The following is a 16936-nucleotide window of genomic DNA, read 5'->3' on the forward strand; positions in this document are numbered from 1 at the left end:
TATCCAGAATATAATGAACTAAAAAAAAAAGATGACCTAAAATAAAAGACCCAACCAAGAAATAAGCAAGTGAAATGTACACTTCACGGAGTTAAAAATACTAATGGACAGCAAATGTATGAAAAAAAAAAAAAAAAAAAAACTCCTTTGGCCATTAGCAAAATGCAACTTTAAAAATCCCTAAATTTCTTTTTTACTATAGAAAGAATAGCAATTACCAAGAAATTTAGAAATATTGGGGAGTTATGGTGAGAAAGGAACTATCTTCCATTGTTGTTGGGAATCTAAACTTGTACAACTCTTATAAAACTCAGTATGGAGATTTCTCTAAGAACCAAAATTAGAAATTCTGTGTAACACAGCTATCTTCTTCACAGGCATCTTGCCCAAAGAGCTAAAATCATCATACTACAGTGATATGAGCAGGAAAGAAGGAAGAGACAAGGGAAAGTGATTTAATTAAAAAACAAGCAACTGTATCATGTGCATGTACCTGCTCCTTAACATGGTTATAAACTGAGTGTACTCAAGCATATAGTTATACAATTTTAAAGAATAATCTAAAAAAAAACAAATTTGAACTCTGATGACAACAATGATCAAGGACTGTGTTTTCTAAGCCTATCATTTCCTTTAAAATAAATGATGTAATTTTCCACGTTTAATTTTCATGATTATAGATTCCCTTACTGAGGAGAGTTACTGTTGTGCCTTTCTTCGGTAAGACGTTGAGCGAGGGCTCTGCCCTCGGCATTTGGCCCTCTGCTCTCACATCCATGGTTATGGCTTGGTTACTGCTGAGCTGCACTCAGCTCAAATCCGCTGAGGGGCTGTAATAATAAAGCAAAGGCGAGAAGACAAGGAAGGAAAATAAAGCCTCCTGTAGCATTTTTAGAATGTTGTTTAGATACATTATAACTCTCTGCAGCATTTTCTGTTGCTCGGTGTTTCTTTCTGTGATTTTAAATGCTGGACATTTTAAAATCCTCATTCTTTTTCAACGCAGATATTATCCATCATCTCTCTTAAGGAAATTAGACCTTCCACACAAAGTAAATACAATCCCACATTTATACTTTCCCTGAGGACTGAGAAGACTGCTCTCAACTCTATCCCTGCTTTCAAAAGAGTGGTTTCTTGACTATTTACAGGACCTATGTACTGTCTGTCTGTCTATCTATCTATCTATCTATCTATCCATTTATCTACCTATGTATGTATTTATCTGTCTACCTATGTATGTATGTATCTATCTATCATCTATCTACCTATGTATGTATGTATGTATGTATCTATCTATCTATCTATCTATCTATCTATCTGTTTTGTTCTATTAACCTTCCCTGTTTATAGTTTCCTTCCATAGACTGTGTGCTCCAAGCCTAAATGATTAGGCTTTATTTATTTATCTCTGTGTATTCATCTCCTTGCCCCAAAACTGGCAATGTATTTATTTAATAAATCTACATTAGGCTGCTTAAGAGCTCATTGATGGTATACTGATGGGTACTTATTGTTTTGCTTTTAGTTTTATTTTCTTCATTTCTAGAAATGAATGCAATACTGCATTTAAATTGCAAAATTGCTGTGAGGATTAATTGCTAGCTAATGCATGTGAAGTTATAAAGGTATAATATGTACTTTAAGCTTATTAAACTATTATTTCTGCTAGTCAGTCATTGTTCATGGTCCTGGAAATATGAGGTATGATGGAACAGTTCAACAGTAAAAGACGTGCTGCTGTTAATTTCCCTCAAGCTTCTCTCCCTCAGTTCAGACACTCTCATCCCACGATGCTTGTCACCCAAGACACAGCTCCGCAAGTCCCTTTCTGGGAGTGTCTTTAGTGGAGCTGTTGTGGCTGCTTCAGGCTTCTGAGCTGAGTGAAAACGTTTCCCTTTCATGATCCCTTTGACCTTGGGGAAGAACGGGAAGTCACACAGCACCGGAGCTGGTGAATGAGGTGGGTGAGGAAGCCCATCACAGCCTTTCTGCGGAGGACTCTGGGCAGCCCCACTGGCCACCCTTGTCATCACATCTCATCGGGCCACACATGAAAGAGACTTCCAGAACTGCTGCAAAACATGACAAGAAAGTGGAATAAGTGTGTCCAAAGCTAGGGGACTACTTTAAGGGGGGAAGGGCAATGAAATTTTTACCATAATAACATTTTTAAGCAGTCACTCATATATTTCGATCCCTCCTATTTTGTTATGAGTAAAAATAGCAAGAGTCCCAAGTGGAGAAGGAAATATGAAATAAGTAGCATGTAACTGAGATATCTCCCGGTTATGATTAAAATTGCAAACACTATGAAACAGGGCAATGCTATAGAGAATTTTTGGGCAGTTGGGACCAAATTTAGAAAGGATACTATACAAGACTGTCCTGAAGAAATAAAATCTGAGGTGACAAAATATTTATATTACCAAGAAAAAAGAAAAACAACTGTAAAAATCTGAATGAGAACTAAGCATTGTACGTACAAAAAGTACGAATCTGGCAGGTATGTAGATTAATCATAGTGATACTACAAATAGATGTTTATTAAACTGAATTATTGGAATACTGAAGGCTTTATCATATTTTTAGCATGTTGGTGGCAATTCTTGTATCGAAGTATTTGGCTTATATTTTGTATCATCAAATTTTGTGATCTACTATATTTAAAAAATACCAGTTTTTAAAAAAATTTCTGAATCTTGACCATATAACTAGATGTAAAATAATCATAATTTCTGGGTAGTTTTTAAAGATAATAATTGAGTAATACTAACTGAATATTTTTAAAAGATACTCTAAACTCATCAATGAAGTCAATTCTCAAAACTAACTCTGAGTGAAACTATTCGAATATCATGGATCATGAGACAAAAAGAAGATAAGATGTAAAAAAGCCCAAGTTCTGCTGGATGGATTGAACATAATCAACTTGTTTGTACCAACTGTAGAAATCTGTCCCCTTGGAATATTTGGAATAAAAACAACTCTCTTGACACCTATTTAATTTTGTGCACTTACATCCTCATACTTGCTGTTGGATGTCCTGCAGACAGACACTCTGCAGCACCCAGGGACGCTGCCTTTGATGGCCAGGATGCTCTGTGAACCTCCTAACACTGCTCTTGGATGAAAGACCTGAGCATCAACCCTCTCTGGAGGCTCTGAGGTGTCAGGTGGCAGGACTGCAGCTCATCAAGGGAGCTACTGTTCCTTCTATCTTTCCTGCTGTGTCGAGTTCAAAATGGATGAACCAAGGCTCACCAATTTCAAAATAAGAAGGTTCTCTGCTATTTTTCTTCCGAAGGAAAAACATTTCTTGTGCCACCTCTGACACAGTTATGTGCCATGCGGGTCAGCAGGAAATTCCTGGGGCTGATAGGTGAAAATGGCAGTCAGAGAGGACTGACCTCCCCTAAGGCCTGCAGCAGCAGCCTGGGGAGAGCTCTGGTGAATAGTCAGTGTGATGCTTTTTCTACCTCAACAAGTAAGTATGTGCCCACAGTGTCACACTGAGTCATCTGGGAGGCATGTCAGGCAGGGGTAGCTGCATGACACTTAAGAGGGACAAAAGGAGGATTGTGGAGATAAAGGAGCAGTGTCTAAGCTGGACAGAAACAGAAGGAGGGGTTGCTGCTTGGGAGCTGGGAACTGGAGTGATGTTAAAGCGCTGGGAGGGCTGGGTGTTTTGTTTTGCTTTGTTCCCAATTTACACATGTAACTTAAGCTGTGACACTATTTTTGTGTTTGGGAAAGCAATTGAAAAATAACAAAACAGTAGCAACAAGGCACATCCATCTGCAGGAGAGCCGAGGTGGACGGCAGTGGTAATGCTGTCCTGTCCAGAGTAAGTGTTTGCAGTGGATCATCCCTGCTTCTTTTGGGCTTGTTAGTCCAGGGCCTCTGATAAGTCCCTCTTATTGGTTGAGGGTCACTAAGATTTTGTTTCTCTGCTTTGCATTCATTTTCTCTAATATATCCATAACAAATCTGTATGCAAATCACCAACCTCTCACTATACAGGGATTGAGGTTTTGAGAGATGAAACTTACTCAACAAATCCGTGCAAACAGGAGGTCAAAAGTCAACTTAGAGTAGTCCATAATCAGAGTCCACAGGCCTTCGTCCATTGTGGAAATATTTAACGCACAAAATATGACAATGTAACCTGTACAAAGGGAGGAAGCAGAAGAGCCCACGAATGGGAAAAGGGCAGCTACAGCACACACAGGCTACAGCTATGCTTGCTCTTTGCTCACGCTTTTCCTTCTACGGACATTGTTTCTTTTCCAAACACTGAGTGAGCAGTTCCATTAGGATGCAAACAGGCGCAGCATTTCCAGCTTTACTCTTGGGACTTGAGTGATTTGGACCCTTCCCATAAACTGTGGGGAAATTCAGAGCTTACGGGGGATCCTTTATGTCATCTTTCACAGTCTCAAGCAATGAGAAGTTGTGCCAAAAATGAAAAAAAAGAGAAAACTCTGGAAAGAAAACAACAGGCTTACATGTTATTAATAACCTAATTCACAGTTTTGAAAGAAAAGTAATTTCCCCTAGGAGAATTCTGGTCAAGCTTATGGACATGGTTTCTACAACAAATACTGTTTGCTGTTCAGCTTGGATGTTGTCAGAAGAGAAAACACTTCCAGCAATTGTCAGGCTATAGAAAGGCTCATGCTGTGTTATTCATGGTCGGGGTTTCCAGAGCTAAGGAGGAAGGGTTAACTTCCGGTTTATTGCTCGGAGAAGCAGAGGGAATAAACTCCAGGACAATGGCCGGCACTCTGCCTTAGGCCATTTCCTAATCAAGGCAGCTAGCACCATGCCAAGCATATGAAAAACAGCTTAAAATACCAGTGTGGAACTTGCTGGCCTCAAGAAAAGAGATGACAACATTTCTACTTTTTTTGTAATGTCTCAATTTAAAAATAAACATTCTTTTTTGGCTAACCAGTGTAACACCTAAAATAGCCTTGGTAACCATAGTGTGTAATATTTTCCTCTTATGCATTAAACTAAGAAGTTTGTCAGCAAAGGGACACATACAGTGTAGATCACGTTTTCATTCTCAGCCTGGAAACAGCAATGACTTTAGAAACAGAAACCCATTTGAACTTTGAAGAGGGCTTTTGGAGAAAAATGAACAAGGAGGAGAGTCTTGGTGAGCTCATAGGAACTTTCTAGGTAGAGTGAGGACAGGCACATTTTGATATGGGGGAAGAAACTGCCAACTTGCTAGATGCCTGGTACAAGTTCATGTTCTCTAAAATCAAAGAATGAATTTTAGGAACAAAGGAGGTTAGGAGCAGAATATATTTATTGAGGAAAAGAAGAACTTCTGTCTCAGAGAGAGGCAGAAGGGATCCTGAATGGACTGCCAAGAACTCTGCCTTTTTAAGGGTTTTTATACATAAAAACCATGGCGTGAGGTGTCCAAGGTGGGGAAAATGGGAAATCACAAGGTAAGCATGAGGTGGGACAGAATTATGGTTACCAATAAGGTTATGAGCTGAGTTGCTCAGGTAATATTGATTAGATCAGGATCAAATGGGGAAGCCAGTTGTGAAGCAAGCAGGCATGAGTATAGAACAGGGCCTTTGCCCGTAGGGGGCTGGGTTAGTGGCTCCCTCTGATTTCCTCAAGGTGATGGATACCTTTTTAGAACACTAGTCCCTGACATTTATACTTAGGAAGTACGTGGGTGCATTTGTTTCATCTTCTGTCTTGAGATCTGGCCCACAGCAGAGGTGTCTGTCTCCCCACAGTTACAAGGTATCTGGGCTTCTGCACTGGCTCCTTTGAGGGCCCGCCCTATCTAATTGCCCATAATATTTTTATCTAACTTAGTTGCCTATAATAATTTCAATTAGAAACTTAAAAAGAGAGCCATGCAGAGATACTGGTTATGCTTTCTGTAGGTCTGATTTAACATTGTGGAGTAAGAAAAAAAGGAGTAAGTTTAAAAATAATTTAGATATTTTCCTCTGTTATAAATAAATACCAATTTAAACTCAAGTTCCTTTAACTAAAAACATGATTAGTTTATGTTACTGAAAGACTCGGGGTTGGACAAACATGTAACTCTCAGTCTAAATTTGGAGGCTTACTTAATTGCATGATTTCAGTTTCTTTCTCTTGCTTTTTTAGCTCTGATTCTTCCTGGTTGATTTGTGTATAGCTAGGTAAAATTCTCAGTGTGGGGTTAGGGCTCCGCCCTTAATTTTCCACAGTTTGGATCTGGTCAATCTCAGTTTGGCCACACGTTCGATACAGATCGAAGCCCACCTGGACTATTGGCTGTGAGCTGAGGATGGTGCCCTATTTGAATGCTATAAGGAAGGGACCCTGGCAACTTAAAAACAAAGGGAGGTCTACTACAGTCCATCCCCTTAGCCACTAGTGTTAGCCAGGTTCTTGTTGCTCAGGGAAAAACCTAAGAAGAATTTGCTTGAAAGAGAAAAGTTTGTTTGGGCTCGTTGTTTGGGAGGTTCCAGCCCAAGTCTGAATGGTTCTTTTGCCTGAGGCCTTTGGCAAGGGTGGTGGCTCCTGGTAAGCCAGGAATTGACACTGTGATCTGGTAAACTGTGGTCCTGCAGTCCCTCTATGGCCAGTTCCCAATGACCTACAGATCTCTTGCTGCCAAAGACCTATATAGGCTCTTACCATATGCCAACTTTTAGAGGTCCACAGTGCCTCCCAACCTCACCACCTTAGGAACTAAACCTCAAACACACAGACTTTCCAGGAATACTCCACCAAATAATAGCACCATCTAATGTGCAGACAGGACTAGTCCTAAATTCCTTTTCCTCAGTTATCATATACAGTTCCAAGACTGTGCCTTCTGGTGAGTGTCTGTTCCTAGTCATCAGATCTCACTGTAGCTCCAGCCAACCAGAAAAGAGCTTGACAAAATAGGATGCTCCACTGTATGGAAAATACATTTGGATAATAGACATATCTGCAGTAAAAGTCCCATTGGATGGGAGAAGGAAAATAAAATACCTCAAAAGTCCTTCTGTAAGTATCTGACAAGGGACAGAGAATGTCTGTCAGCAGGTCTTCATCAGATGTCCTGGCTGTGCTATTCTGGATGGTTTATCTTCTTTTCTTGTCCTCATGATCAAAGCCAATAGATGTGTGAGTCTTGAATAACCCATTCCTGTTGAAATAGGTTAGGAATTTGGGATACGGCTTAGTGGCTGCAACTGTAATCTGTCATTTTCCAATGCTAATAGGACAAGTGCCTTGAAAGTCATTTCCAGTCTCTGCAGTCCAGGCCATTACATCCCCTAGGACCAAAGACTAGAGGCCTCCTCAAAACAGTCTTTGTATTAGAATGAAGTTCTGAATGCTCCTCACTACCTGTAGGCCGCGGTGACCTACCTGCTCGTATCCCTCATATAAATCACCAGCATCCTGGCCTCTGTCTTGGGAAAGTTTCCTTCATGGAAAGGGGCTGGAGACGCAGGTATTCTGACTCCCATTTCGAATGCCCATGTGGTAGCTGTATAGTGCACCAATAGGAAGCCTTCTAGGTATTTCCAAACAGGGGCTTCACCAAGGCACACTACACACTCTCCTAGACCCAGCACTCAAGAGACTGGCGAGGAAGGGTGACTTGAGCTCAGGAATTCCATGTCAATCCCAGCAACACAGTAAGACTTTGTCATAAAGCAAAAAACAACAAGAAAAAGAGGAGCCCTAGGAGAGAGGCCTTAGCATCCCCATTTATTGTTCCCAAAGCTCTGTTTTTCTGGCATAAGCTTTTGTTGAGAGCAGTAAATTCTATTTTCTCATCTTGTGAATTTCTCAGGGGCCCTGAATGGAAAGAAAGTCTCAGGCAAGAAATAAATTTCTTACTGAAACCACCCTCACTCATGGTCTGCACTCAATGGTCAGATGATCCAGTTTCAGTGGGACCTTGTCTCTTTCTTATAGGATTTAGAGGAGACATAAACTGGAAATCCCAATCCATGGTCCATCCTTTGCTAAATTGAGGCTGTTTTTTAAGAGGTGTACATTTACCTCCCTGGAACATTCATAACCAGATTACCAGCATTACCATATGCCCAGCCCAGCCTTCTTCTGGGCTTACTTTGCCCAGTGTGAATTCAGTGTTTGCCCCTTGCAGGGAGAGCTCCATTCCTAGGGCAGCATCTGCGTGCTTCTGCAGCCAGTGAGGCAAACACTAAATCACAGAGAAAGAGGCAGGTTTCTGACTCATAGGGAGAGGTCTGAGGTTCCTTGACCCGGAGGTTGCTTTCCTTTGCTCAGGTCTGAGATTCACCCCTTCTGTGCTGTCTCCATTTGCACATAATGGTCTCATTTGTGCGGAGTTCCTCGCAGGAGGCTGCCACACAGCTGCTTTCCTCCTGTGACTCCAGATTAGCACTGACCACAGAAGGAACAGAAGCAAGATTTAGAGAGCAGAAGGAAGCCGCAGGAGTCAAGCTTTGAAAGTCACATCCCGGCTAATGGATGCATGCAATTCTGTTTTGTAAGGTAAAAATAAAACAAAAAAGAAGATCTACCACAATCAGAATGCTATTTACTGATAGCATACAGGGGAGTGAATAGGAAGCAGGAGCAGCCTTGCCCATACATGTAATTCTTTTAAAAATCACATTTCTGAAACAAATTCAGCAAAGAAGCAAAGTGAATCATTTGGTTCTGTGTGAGATACATATGCCACACGATTAGGAAACTTGTGTGCTCCTCAGGACACCCATATCATCTGTGAGAGACAGGCTCCACTGCTGCTTGTACTGGGGAGCATTCTCAGCTTCAGGGGCCTGGCTCGTTCCCATTCTCTGTTATTGTGTGACCAGCTTGGCTTCTGGGGCACCAAGCTCACACTCCTCACTGGACACAGACTTTCTTCCATGGACTCTTCCGGGAGCACAGGGTCTTGCCTTATGAATTAACACATTCCTTACTTGGTTTCACTTAGTGCTCCATTTTCCCGATGAAACCCTAAGCAATACAGTGAGCTGTTCTGTGCATATGTGTTCACAGGTGCAAGAGTGACTTCAGCTAACATTCTCTCAAGGTCAGATCCTGTAGAAAATGTTCTGTGTTTCCTTTGAGTCTTGAGATTCCTTCCAGTTGGACCAGTTTTGGCCATCTAATCATTTCCTGCCTTCTCTGTGGCTAGATGAAGAAAACTGTATCCACTCACTAGGCTAAGTTCATCCGTCCCAATCAATGTGGCCTAATGAATCCAACTGGCCAATTCTGACACTTGAGTTTGGGTTCTAGAAGGCAATGCTGACAGTGAATCTGTGGATGTCCGGAAGGCCAGGCATAATTACTGAGTCCTTTCCAAGAAAGGGATCTAGGCGAGTTCGATTGAGGAGCATCGTTTGATTTTATTTTCTCCATCTTAGAATTGTGTTGGCACACATAGTGGTGGTTCCAACACACCATTTCTCATTGCTGAGTAATACGATGACTGCCTTGGAAAGATGGGCTGTGGAGGACAGATGGTGGGCGGCAACTAAGCAGAATTAAGTTGTCCAAAGAAGATACAGGCAAACCTAGAAGGACTTTAAAGTGGAAGTCTGGGATTCACCACTGCTTACGGGCAAAGGAAGAAGGGGCAATAAAGGAGACTGAGATGAGTAATCAGATGCACAAAGACAGCTTTTCCCAAATTCGTCAGACTCATATTTGGTTTTAACCAATCGACTGCGCAGCTCTGGCAGTATCTGAATGTGTCCCCAGTAGCATAAGTCTCTCAAAAAAACTGTGAAATGGACTTCAACCTTTTTTCATAGTATTTCTTCAGCTATGTATGAAAATCCAGCAAGCAGTGAGTTCCATATTGCAAAAAGAGGGTATATTTTGTACATATCAGTATATTTCATGTACAAGTTAAACAAAAACAAGTGTTATGGAATCCTTTAGAAAGGAAAAGCGTAAGTCCAAAAGCATAATTTCAGATTAATAACCAAACATAACAGCACATTTCTTTTGTAGTACTCTACTGGGGATTGAACCCAGGGACTTCATGCTTAGCTTAAGCTCCAGCCGCTCCCCCCCCACTTTTTTTTTTCTTTTGAGACAGGATCTCACTAAGTTGTCCAGCTCAGCCTCAGATTTGAGATTCTCCTGCCCCAACCACTTTCTGTGCTGGGGTTACAGATATGTCCCTCTATACTTTGCTAAAAACACATTATTTTGCTTGAAAATAAAATAAGAGTGAAGCCAGAAACTGAGTCGTAGAAAGTGATTCATTTTAAAGGAAAAAACGGTGTAGGAAGATTTTGGCAATTTATTCAAGTGTGTGCTAGGGCGCCCATATCAGTACAGTTTATAGTGAGTGCTATAAATTTGTCTGTCTAACTTTGTTATTCATAGGTAACCCGCCAGTGTTTCTAAGTGGGAGAATGAGTCTGTATAGGCAAATAAGTCCTTCACTCCCTTACAGTTAATTTTGCCTTTTAGAATGGTTCTCCTGTCTGTTTCTGAGTCACGACTTAGGCAGATCCCCAGGTAGGGCAGGCTTTGTGACCGCAGGTTCTCAGAAGACAAGACAAGGTTTCGTAATGTCTTAGGTCATCTATTGCCAGCAATTACAACAAACAATTTTCTCATGTTTTGTCTCTATAATTTTAGAAGGCAGAAAACAAATCATGTCACGATTGGTCCAGGAATTTCAACAATACAATTGGTACTTGTCATGTATCAGTTATAGCATTGAGAGCACTAAGCAGATTCAGTAATGTTTTGTTCCCAGAAAGTCAGCACTGGTGCATAGCGAAGGCTGCCGTGTGTCCAGCATTCTACATTCCCACAGAAAAGCAAACATTGCCTCAAAGGTAAAACCACCCTCTGTCCTTTGTTCTTTCTGCCCGAGGTATCACTCTAGTTTCCAGCTCACAGGGGCTCCTTTCTCTTTTCTTAGGAAATTCTTGTTTAAAAAAGCCAGCCATTAAAGAGAAGACATACTGTTAAAGGACATACTGTTAAAGAACGCTTATTACTTCCAGGTGAGCGATGTCAGACGACTTGCAAGGACTCTCTGATTCTTCATATGAAACAGACTAACAGTTCAGCGGGATTTCTTTAATGTAAAAGTTTTATTGACAAAATTGCCTTTAATCATAGTATATCACAGAGTGTTCTAAAATAGCTATACTTTGAGGAATGGGTACATCAAATTTATTAGCATATGTAATATTTCATATATTTATGTGTGTGTGGTGAGAACATTTAAAATCTATTCTCAGCAACTCTCGAGTGTATGATACATTGTTATTAACTATATCCCATGTTGTATAATGGAGAACTTCCTTCTTATATCCAACTAAAATTAACTATCTATCGGTCTTTTCTTGGTCCTACCACTCTACTTGCTACTTCTGTTTCTTCTCAACATTTTCAGATCCTGCATGTGACTGAGCTCATGCTGTCTCTGTCTTTCTATTCCCTTAAGACTTCTGTCCTGTAGCATGGCTCAGGTTGTAACTGGTGTCTGTTACATTGTTTCAGTACACATAAGGAAATAAAATTCCAATGTTATGTAAGAGAAAACTTCAAATAGTAAACAAATATCATAAAACAAAAACAGTAAGCAAAAAATTTAAACTCTCCTCTAAGTGATTTTTGAGATAAAAGTGATTAAATCATAAATATGGACTCTGGGGGGAAAATGAGAACTCTACATTCTAATAAATAAAAAGCCCAAAGGTGATTCCAAGATCAAACAATAGCACATAAATGAATGAAGACTTCAACTCAGAATGATTCTGAAAAATTAGAAAATCCCAGACATGCAAAAATAGGAAGAGAGAGAAAAAGGAAGGATGCAGACGGAAGATGAAAGAAGTGAATTATAAAACACGAAAATATACTACAACTTGCAAAAGAAACATGAATTTATTCTTTTTGGAAAAATCAAGACAATTAACCTTCTAGGAAATATAATCATAAAATAAAAAATTTTCAATAAGGAGAGAAGGAATAAAAAATAAATAGGAGATTAAAATTATGAGAATATGTATCATATACTTTTGAATGGCTGAAACTTTCTATAACTGATTTTATGTAAAATAATAAAATTCTAACATATACCAACACATAATCAATAATTTGAAAAACTAATGGAAAATTATTTCTACATAAAGCTCTAAAGAAAAACATGTAATATTACAAATGTACAATGAGAATGCTTAATATTTACCATGACAAATCATGGGTCAAGAATATAGAAAAAGACTGTACAAATTATACAATGAGGATTTGAAATTAGTATGGCTCTGAAAATATAATCACTTTTGTGGTTGCAAATGTGAAAATGTAAAATAAAACCTTAGCAAATTCCATCAAATGGATATTAAGAAAACATTATCTCCCCATATTTTTTTATCCACAGAATAATGGTTAAATATTAGAAGCACATGCCATAACATACATGGCCAGTACTCAGTGCACTTGAAGGTGCTACAATATGCTTGATAAAATTCAGTATTTGCCCCTTTGTTGAAGATCAGGTGGCTGAAGGTGGATGGATTTTTTTGCATCATCAGTTCTGTTCCATGTATCTGCACCTCTCTTTTTGTGCCAGGACCAAGTTATTGTTTAAACCAATGCAGCTCTGTATTGTAACTTGAAATCTGGGATTGTGATGCCTCTAGCTTTTACCTTGTTCAGAATTACTTTGCTATTCTATATCTCTTCAGGTTCCATATAAATTGTAGGATTGTTTTCTCTGTTCTGTGAAAAAGGCTGCCGGTATTTTGATTGGGGGTACATTAGATCTATATACGATTTTCTGTAATATAACTATTTTCACAATTTCATTCTGCCTATTCAGAAGATGTCTTTCCATTTTTTTGATGTCTTTTTTTTTTTTTTTTTTTAGCACTGCAGTACTACTCATAAAGGTCTTTCGACTCTTAAGTACTTACTTATTTTTTGAAGCTATTGTGGATGAAGTTGATTTCTGGATTTATTTTTTTTTTTTATGGATTCATTGTTGGGCCAAAAACATACACTGGGGAGAAGACAGCGTCTCTCACAAGTGGGTCTGGGACAACTGGTTGTCCACGTGGCTAAGGTTGAATCTAGACTTGGGTCTTTCACCATGTGCTAAACTGAAATCCAAATAACTCAAAAAGTTGGGCTTTAACACAGAAACAGCCTATTGAAAGAAAAAAATGAGTAATTCTCTTGAAGACATAGGCAGACTCCTGAGCAAAACACCACTGCACAAGCTATGACACCAACAGTTCACACACGGGATTCTATAGAATCAAAACATTTCCATTCAGCAAAGGAAACACCCAGCAGAGTGAACAGACAACTTGCAGAATAGGAAAGGTATTTTTCTAGCTGTACCTCAGACAGAGGTCTAACATCTGGAATAGAAAAACAATTAAAAACATTAGAACTTCTCAAATAAAAGACCTAATCAGAGAATGAGCCCCTGACATGGACAGGCATCTCTCATAGAAATGCAAATGGCTAGTAGGAACCCAAAGAGTGCTCACTCTCTGCCACTGCAGAAACGCAGACCCAGCTACACTGAGATCCACTCAGGAAGCAATGGCTGTCATCCAGAATGCAAGAACAACAAATGCTGGCAAGCTTGTGGGAAAACAAAACAAAACCTTTCTTCACTGTTGCAGTGTAAACTAGTGCAATCACTATGGAAACCAATATGAAGTTCCCTCCAAAATCTAAAAATAGAAATTCCCTTTGACCTATATACCTCCTCTGGATATTTTCCCAAAGAAGTTAAAAACATCATATTAGGGAGAAAAAAGATAGAAATGTTAGACAAATGGAGACAGATTTTAGAGATGGAAAAAGATTTGGACATAAGAGCAGATGGAGAGAAGGGAAAGTAAAAAAGGCCAAGGTGTGATATGCGTCTGTACCCATTTTCCTGATGCATGTATAAGGCATGTTTTGTGAACATACGCTAATAAAAAGAAATGATAACTATTCACTGCTTGTCAAAACTTTACAGAATGGGGAAGAGAAAGGCTTTCTCGGGGTCCAGTGTCCCAGTTCTGTACCAGAAAGTCACCTCTGGGCTTCTGTCCTGAACACCGTTCTCAGGGGGCCCCTCCCGCTCTGTGACTTCTGTTCCACTTCTCTGCTGGTTCTCACTATCCAAAGGAACATTGGTCTCCGGGCATCTGCACTCCACCCGTTGGTCACTTTCCACCAGTGCTTATGCTGGTGTTAACCTAGAGCAGATTTCGGGGCAAAACCATAGTTTCTTTCCTGCAAAGAGCTTCAGTGCCTTTGGAACACGGCATTCGTCTATTTTCTGTTACTGTCATGAAATGTCTGAGGTTCAGTAATGTTGATTTTTTTTTTTACAAACTCTTTTAATTTCATATTTTTGATTAGTACCTGTTTGCAGCAGATAATATTGGCATTCTTTGTGTGGTATTGACCAAAAAGAAAAGAAAGAAAGGAATTAATGTGTTACTTACCAGTAACTTCATTTTTAGAAGCCTTTCTTTGGCCCACTGTTGGGAGGGTGGAGGTTGGGGCCCTGGTGTCACCGTGGGTAGTGTCACAGTCAGTACAGCACTCAGAGGGTCTAAGAGGAGCCAGGGTGCTCCCTTCCTGGGACTGCACACCTCCTTCCCCTGAGAATCACCTCACAGGGGCCACAGAGTCAGGTCCCCCCGCAGGTCCATGCCAATGTCTGAAGGGATATCACCCCAAACTTCTTTCCACAGGCCTTGGCCCCTACCCTGGGGACCAAGCTCCCAACAGGAGAGTCTTGGGAAGCAAAGCACACCCAACCAAGGCACTGTTCACTCCCACAGTGCCTTACAAAACCTCGGGGCCGCCTGCACTGTCCCATCTCATCGCTCAGCATCCAGAAAGTCTAAGGAATCTATTTCAGACTGGTGGCCACAAGCCCCCTACCCTGGCCAATACATCCATTCAGTTTCCTGCTCTCTGCAGTCCCCGAGGCCCTTGACATTCTTGTCTCAGACTTTTCTGCCACCGCTGCAAGCTATACGGAAGCTGATGGAATTGATTGGAATTTCCTCTTTTTCTCACCTAAAAATATAAAACCCTTGTCTCTCAGCCGGGTGTCACAGGTACATAAAGCATCTCCAGTATTTCATCCTGCTTGTTCACAGTTTCTCCATGGGGACCCCAGGGGGACGCCTGTGTCTCCCTAGCCTTCACCCCCTAGGCCTCCCGCCCTTCTGTTCTGCTCCCATGTGAGCTCCAGGCCTGCCCTTTCCCGATCGGCTCTCTGGGCTTGGTGAACTGTCCTTCCCCAGGCTTTGACAGCCCTGTGTCTGAGCTGTGGGGATACCCGCGGTCATCTCAGAAACAGCAGAGCTCTGGCGACCTGCTCATCGGGTTCTGCGTCATTTTCAGCACCATGACAAGTGATGGTCTCCACGCCTCATTTCACTAATTCAGAAGGGAACAGGAAATTCATTTTTGTCTTTCTCAAAAGGTATCCTTTTCATATGGCAATATCTGACTGCATTGGAAACTCAAGCAGAGTGAAGTGGAAACTGATTGATCATCAGTTTCCCTGTGCACTGTGTCTTCTTTGGGAGGCGGCTTCTTTCCATTTGTTTTGCACAAAGTGAAGCATACTTTGCTTCCCCACTTCACACACGGGCGTGTCTCATTCTTCTTACCCACACGCAGCTTGCTGCATTGTAGAAATGCATTTACACAATTCCCTACCACAGACATTGGAGGCTGTAAATTGTTTGCTAATACAGAAAATAACTTTTGGAAAACTGTTTGTAATTCTATTTAATGCACTTTGAATAAGCTTTTGAAAAGTAGAATTATCAAATTCAAGAACATGCTTATGGACAATTTTGACAGGCCCTGAACATGCATTGGAGGGTGTGGCCACTTACATTTCTGCCACCCCCACAGGATAGGGTGAGCTGCCCCCTGTCCTCCCACTCCCACCATGCAGTAGGGGATATGCCTTAGCCAAATGCGATCATTGGAAACTTTGTATCCTGATTTACACGCATTTGCCTGTACTTGAAGCTGATCTTCATCTTTTAAAAGACAACCACATTCATAATTCTCTCTCTCCCCACCCCCCCCCCCCGGAATTTACAGCTTTATGCGTGTGCGTGTGCGCGCGCATACACACACAAACACCCTATTTTTTCCTACTTAGTTGTTGAAACATTTTTTTCTTGACTTGTAGGGGCAGTGTATATACTAAGCAAATTAGCATATAAGGTAATTTTAGATTTATTTAAATTTAGATTTTAATTTATTTAGATTCATCTTTTTATTTTTCTTGTCATGGAAAAGAAATATTTTGATGAGATCAAGATTGCAGTTTTTAAAAGCAGAGAATGAGCCCTGCTTACAAGGTTTTCCATCATTTTAATAACACCATTTGCAATCAAGTGAGAGGTTGGGGCTGTGGCACATGCCTTTAATTCCAGCAATTGGGAGGCGGAGGTAGGAGGATTGCAACAAATTTTACAAGTGCCTTTAGGAACAGCCTGAACTGCTTAGTGAAATCCTATTTCAAAAAGATGAAAGAAAGGAAGAGAGACAGAGGGAGAGAGAGAGAGAAAAGAAAAGAAAGAATCAGCATTTCTCTTTTATCTCACTATATTTTAGTTTTACCTGCTATGATGTTAGCCTTTCTGAAATTTACTTGGAGTAAGGACAGACAGCGACTCGGTCCCCTTGGCTTTCCTAGGTGCTATACAGTTATCTTAGCACTGACTCATTAATGCTGCCTCTGTCACTCCCTTCTCCCGTGAGAATTTAGGGTACCACTTCCACAAGGCCTAACAGTCTGTACAGAGCTCAGACCATGCCTGGCTTCTCGGCTGTCTTGATTACTTCTGGCCATTGCTAACATATGAAGTGATTTTTAAATTTTTTCTTATGTAATTAGTCTATACTGATTGTTCTGTTTCAGATTTTCCTAGGTATCACTCCAATT

The 16936-nt window shown here is 40.6% G+C and overlaps 1 long non-coding RNA gene across 1 annotated transcript; it reads left to right on the plus strand.

Annotated features, from left to right (window-relative positions):
- The first annotated feature begins 4914 nt into the window (after positions 1-4914).
- On the plus strand, positions 4915-13955 carry LOC134478715 (uncharacterized). The gene is made up of 4 exons (XR_010051498.1): positions 4915-5465; positions 10745-10826; positions 10913-10997; positions 12872-13955. It is a non-coding gene; the product is annotated as an uncharacterized LOC134478715 (long non-coding RNA).
- The last annotated feature ends 2981 nt before the right edge of the window (positions 13956-16936 follow it).

The sequence above is a fragment of the Cavia porcellus genome, unplaced genomic scaffold (assembly GCF_034190915.1).
Source record: "Cavia porcellus strain 051 isolate PalLab524CR breed Dunkin Hartley unplaced genomic scaffold, mCavPor4.1 scaffold_14, whole genome shotgun sequence".
NCBI classification, from domain to species: Eukaryota; Metazoa; Chordata; class Mammalia; order Rodentia; family Caviidae; genus Cavia; species Cavia porcellus.